A 6851-nucleotide genomic window follows, 5' to 3' on the forward strand; every position below is an offset into this window, starting at 1 on the left:
AATGCCTTTTGTCCCATGTCTCTAGCCCTTCTAGAAGTACCCGTACTTTTTACCACCTGAGAAGTAGCTATATATATATAATGTAAAATATGATGGTTTTTACTGAGTTATACGAAATATGAATAAAGTATAGAATTATTAAGAGAAATTCAAAGTACTGCGTAGCCTAGTGGTTAGCGTGGTAGTCTCATAGCCAGAAGGTTATTGGATCAATACTTGCCTGGATGTTGTCGTATTTTTATTTTTTTGGATTATTTTAAAAAATTTTTTTTTATTTTGTTTAAATTTTGTGTTTTATTTTTTTTTAATTTATAACATATAAATGTTATTATAAAAGTTTAAAGAAAATTTCCAAAAAAATATTCTTATAATAGTTTGGAAAAATTCGCAAAAATTTTAAGTACATAAATATGTATGTATGTATATTTTTTTTAAAGCTTCCTGAGTAATTTTTTTTAAGCTTTCTATATGAATTTAATAATATTCAAAACTGTAGAATATATAGAAATAAATTTTAAACGCATAATTATTAAATCATGGGAGTAAACATACAAAAATTAATTTTTCAAATAAAGAAAAGGTTTAGTCAAAAACAAAATAATAATTTTATTCATATATATGTATGTATGTATGTATGAATATATGTGTGTATGTATATATGAATGGATTAGAATTGAAGATTTTAAAATTTTTCGTTCCAACATATGAACGTATGTACATATGAATGTATTAGAATCGAAAATTTTGAAATTTTGCTGTTGGAAAAATTAGAAATAAAATTATTAACACAAACACACATTATTATGAATGTATACCTAGTTTTTTTAAAACTGCGGGTGAACATATAGAAATAAATTTCTCAAATAAAGAAAAGGTTTAGGTTAAAACAAAATAATAATTTTATTCAAATATATGTGTGTATATATAAATGTATTAAAATTTAGCATTTTACAGTTTTCCGTTTGGAACAATAAAAATAAAATTCTAACTACATACGTACATACATATATTCTGTATGTACATATATTTTTTAAAGCTTGCTGACGAAACGTAATGTTCAAAACAATAACAAATGAAATATTAATATTCAGATGTCACAAAACATCTGATGTCTGATAAAAGCTGACATTTATTTACGTTAAGATTAATTCGTTTATCCGCAACAAAAATATGTGAGATCATTATATTTTCAAATATTATTTATTTCTCGGTTTGTGTTTCTAATAATAAAAATAACGTAAAACGTATCATTTATTTCTTGGTTTGTGTTTCTAATTATAAAAAGTATAAAAGAAAAACGTGCTTTTGTTATACAAAAATTTTTTCAGAAAATCTTAAAATAGAGCTATTTCGAGGCTAAAAAGTTAAAATGTCAGATTTTTCTGGTACCCTAGAGGCAAAACTCTACCTAATGCCTTTTGTCCCATGTCTCTAGCCCTTCTAGAAGTACCCGTACTTTTTACCACCTGAGAAGTAGCTATATATATATAATGTAAAATAGGATGGTTTTTGAAGAGTTATACGAAATATGAATAAAATATAGAATTATTAAAGCAAATTCAAGGTACTGCGTAGCCTAGTGGTTAGCGTGGTAGTCTCATAGCCAGAAGGTTATTGGATCAATGCTTGCCTGGATGTCGTCGTATTTTTATTTTTTTGCATTATTTTAAAATTTTTTTTTATTTTATTTAAATTTTGTGTTTTATTTTTTTTTTAATATACATATAACAGATAAATGTTATATAAAAGTTTAAAGAAAATTTCCAAAAAAATATTCTTATAATAGTTTGGAAAAATTCGCAAAAATTTTAAGTACATAAATATGTATGTATGTATGTATATTTTTCTAAAAGCTTCCTGAGTAATGTTTTTAAGCTTTCTATATGAATTTAATAATATTCAAAACTGTAGAATATATAGAAATAAATTTTAAACGCATAATTATTATATCATGGGGGTAAACTTACAAAAATTAATTTCTCAAATAAAGAAAAGGTTTAGTCAAAAACAAAATAATAATTTATGTATGTAAAAATATATGTATGTATGAATATATGAATGTATGTGTGTATGTACATATATATGAATGTTTTAGAATTAAAGATTTTAAAATTTTTCGTTCCATCATATGAACGTATGTACAAATGAATGTATTAGAATCGAAAATTTTGAAATTTTGCTGTTGGAAAAATTATAAATAAAATTATAAATGCAAACATACATAATTATGAATGTATACCTAGTTTTTTTAAAACTGCGGGTGAACATATAGAAATAAATTTCTTAAATAAAGAAAAGGTTTAGGTTAAAATAAAATAATAATTGTATTCAAATATATATATGTACATATGAATGTAATTTTTCAAATAAAGAAAAGGTTTAGTCAAAAACAAAATAATAATTTTATTCAAATATATGTATGTACATATAAATGTATTAAAATTTAGCATTTTACAGTTTTCCGTTTGGAACAATAAAAATAAAATTCTAACTACATACGTACATACATATATTATGTATGTACATATATTTTTTTAAAGCTTGCTGGCGAAACGTAATGTTAAAAACAATAACAAATGAAATATTAATATTCAGATGTCACAAAACATCTGATGTCTGATAAAAGCTGACATTTATTTACGTTAAGATTAATTCGTTTATCCGCAACAAAAATATGTGAGATCATTATATTTTCAAATATTATTTATTTCTCGGTTTGTGTTTCTAATAATAAAAATAACGTAAAACGTATCATTTATTTCTTGGTTTGTGTTTCTAATTATAAAAAGTATAAAAGAAAAACGTGCTTTTGTTATACAAAAATTTTTTCAGAAAATCTTAAAATAGAGCTATTTCGGGGCTAAAAAGTTCCAATGTCAGATTTTTCTGGTACCCTAGAGGCAAAACTCTACCTAATGCCTTTTGTCCCATGTCTCTAGCCCTTCTAGAAGTACCCGTACTTTTTACCACCTGAGAAGTAGCTATATATATATAATGTAAAATATGATGGTTTTTAATGAGTTATACGAAATATGAATAAAGTATAGAATTATTAAGAGAAATTCAAAGTACTGCGTAGCCTAGTGGTTAGCGTGGTAGTCTCATAGCCAGAAGGTTATTGGATCAATACTTGCCTGGATGTTGTCGTATTTTTATTTTTTTGGATTATTTTAAAAAATTTTTTTTTATTTTGTTTAAATTTTGTGTTTTATTTTTTTTTAATTTATAACATATAAATGTTATTATAAAAGTTTAAAGAAAATTTCCAAAAAAAATATTCTTATAATAGTTTGGAAAAATTCGCAAAAATTTTAAGTACATAAATATGTATGTATGTATATTTTTTTTTAAAGCTTCCTGAGTAATTTTTTTAAGCTTTCTATATGAATTTAATAATATTCAAAACTGTAGAATATATAGAAATAAATTTTAAACGCATAATTATTATATCATGGGGTTAAACATACAAAAATTAATTTCTCAAATAAAGAAAAGGTTTAGTCAAAAACAAAATAATAATTTTATTCAAATATGTATGTATGTATATATGAATATATTATGTAAGTATGTATATATGAAAGTTTTAGAATTGAAGATTTTAATATTTTTCGTTCCAACATATGAACGTATGTACATATGAATGTATTAGAATGGAAAATTTTGAAATTTTGCTCTTGGGAAAATTAGAAATAAAATTATTAATACAAACACACGTTATTATGAATGTATACCTAGTTTTTTTAAAACTGCGGGTGAACATATAGAAATAAATTTCTGAAATAAAGAAAAAGTTTAGGTTAAAATAAAATAATAATTGTATTCAAATATATATATGTACATATGAATGTAATTTTTCAAATAAAAAAAAGGTTCAGGCAAAAACAAAATAATAATTTTATTCAAATATATGTATGTACATATGAATGTATTAAAATTTAGCATTTTACAGTTTTCCGTTTGGAACAATAAAAATAAAATTCTAACTACATACGTACATACATATATTATGTATGTACATATATTTTTTTAAAGCTTGCTGGCGAAACGTAATGTTAAAAACAATAACAAATGAAATATTAATATTCAGATGTCACAAAACATCTGATGTCTGATAAAAGCTGACATTTATTTACGTTAAGATTAATTCGTTTATCCGCAACAAAAATATGTGAGATCATTATATTTTCAAATATTATTTATTTCTCGGTTTGTGTTTCTAATAATAAAAATAACGTAAAACGTATCATTTATTTCTTGGTTTGTGTTTCTAATTATAAAAAGTATAAAAGAAAAACGTGCTTTTGTTATACAAAAATTTTTTCAGAAAATCTTAAAATAGAGCTATTTCGGGGCTAAAAAGTTCCAATGTCAGATTTTTCTGGTACCCTAGAGGCAAAACTCTACCTAATGCCTTTTGTCCCATGTCTCTAGCCCTTCTAGAAGTACCCGTACTTTTTACCACCTGAGAAGTAGCTATATATATATAATGTAAAATATGATGGTTTTTAATGAGTTATACGAAATATGAATAAAGTATAGAATTATTAAGAGAAATTCAAAGTACTGCGTAGCCTAGTGGTTAGCGTGGTAGTCTCATAGCCAGAAGGTTATTGGATCAATACTTGCCTGGATGTTGTCGTATTTTTATTTTTTTGGATTATTTTAAAAAATTTTTTTTTATTTTGTTTAAATTTTGTGTTTTATTTTTTTTTAATTTATAACATATAAATGTTATTATAAAAGTTTAAAGAAAATTTCCAAAAAAATATTCTTATAATAGTTTGGAAAAATTCGCAAAAATTTTAAGTACATAAATATGTATGTATGTATATTTTTTTTAAAGCTTCCTGAGTAATTTTTTTTAAGCTTTCTATATGAATTTAATAATATTCAAAACTGTAGAATATATAGAAATAAATTTTAAACGCATAATTATTAAATCATGGGAGTAAACATACAAAAATTAATTTTTCAAATAAAGAAAAGGTTTAGTCAAAAACAAAATAATAATTTTATTCATATATATGTATGTATGTATGTATGAATATATGTGTGTATGTATATATGAATGGATTAGAATTGAAGATTTTAAAATTTTTCGTTCCAACATATGAACGTATGTACATATGAATGTATTAGAATCGAAAATTTTGAAATTTTGCTGTTGGAAAAATTAGAAATAAAATTATTAACACAAACACACATTATTATGAATGTATACCTAGTTTTTTTAAAACTGCGGGTGAACATATAGAAATAAATTTCTCAAATAAAGAAAAGGTTTAGGTTAAAACAAAATAATAATTTTATTCAAATATATGTGTGTATATATAAATGTATTAAAATTTAGCATTTTACAGTTTTCCGTTTGGAACAATAAAAATAAAATTCTAACTACATACGTACATACATATATTCTGTATGTACATATATTTTTTAAAGCTTGCTGACGAAACGTAATGTTCAAAACAATAACAAATGAAATATTAATATTCAGATGTCACAAAACATCTGATGTCTGATAAAAGCTGACATTTATTTACGTTAAGATTAATTCGTTTATCCGCAACAAAAATATGTGAGATCATTATATTTTCAAATATTATTTATTTCTCGGTTTGTGTTTCTAATAATAAAAATAACGTAAAACGTATCATTTATTTCTTGGTTTGTGTTTCTAATTATAAAAAGTATAAAAGAAAAACGTGCTTTTGTTATACAAAAATTTTTTCAGAAAATCTTAAAATAGAGCTATTTCGAGGCTAAAAAGTTAAAATGTCAGATTTTTCTGGTACCCTAGAGGCAAAACTCTACCTAATGCCTTTTGTCCCATGTCTCTAGCCCTTCTAGAAGTACCCGTACTTTTTACCACCTGAGAAGTAGCTATATATATATAATGTAAAATAGGATGGTTTTTGAAGAGTTATACGAAATATGAATAAAATATAGAATTATTAAAGCAAATTCAAGGTACTGCGTAGCCTAGTGGTTAGCGTGGTAGTCTCATAGCCAGAAGGTTATTGGATCAATGCTTGCCTGGATGTCGTCGTATTTTTATTTTTTTGCATTATTTTAAAATTTTTTTTTATTTTATTTAAATTTTGTGTTTTATTTTTTTTTTAATATACATATAACAGATAAATGTTATATAAAAGTTTAAAGAAAATTTCCAAAAAAATATTCTTATAATAGTTTGGAAAAATTCGCAAAAATTTTAAGTACATAAATATGTATGTATGTATGTATATTTTTCTAAAAGCTTCCTGAGTAATGTTTTTAAGCTTTCTATATGAATTTAATAATATTCAAAACTGTAGAATATATAGAAATAAATTTTAAACGCATAATTATTATATCATGGGGGTAAACTTACAAAAATTAATTTCTCAAATAAAGAAAAGGTTTAGTCAAAAACAAAATAATAATTTATGTATGTAAAAATATATGTATGTATGAATATATGAATGTATGTGTGTATGTACATATATATGAATGTTTTAGAATTAAAGATTTTAAAATTTTTCGTTCCATCATATGAACGTATGTACAAATGAATGTATTAGAATCGAAAATTTTGAAATTTTGCTGTTGGAAAAATTATAAATAAAATTATAAATGCAAACATACATAATTATGAATGTATACCTAGTTTTTTTAAAACTGCGGGTGAACATATAGAAATAAATTTCTTAAATAAAGAAAAGGTTTAGGTTAAAATAAAATAATAATTGTATTCAAATATATATATGTACATATGAATGTAATTTTTCAAATAAAGAAAAGGTTTAGTCAAAAACAAAATAATAATTTTATTCAAATATATGTATGTACATATAAATGTATTAAAATTT

The sequence above is a fragment of the Condylostylus longicornis genome, unplaced genomic scaffold, assembly GCF_029603195.1.
Source record: "Condylostylus longicornis isolate FDR11 unplaced genomic scaffold, ASM2960319v2 ptg000242l, whole genome shotgun sequence".
Classification (NCBI taxonomy): Eukaryota; Metazoa; Arthropoda; class Insecta; order Diptera; family Dolichopodidae; genus Condylostylus; species Condylostylus longicornis.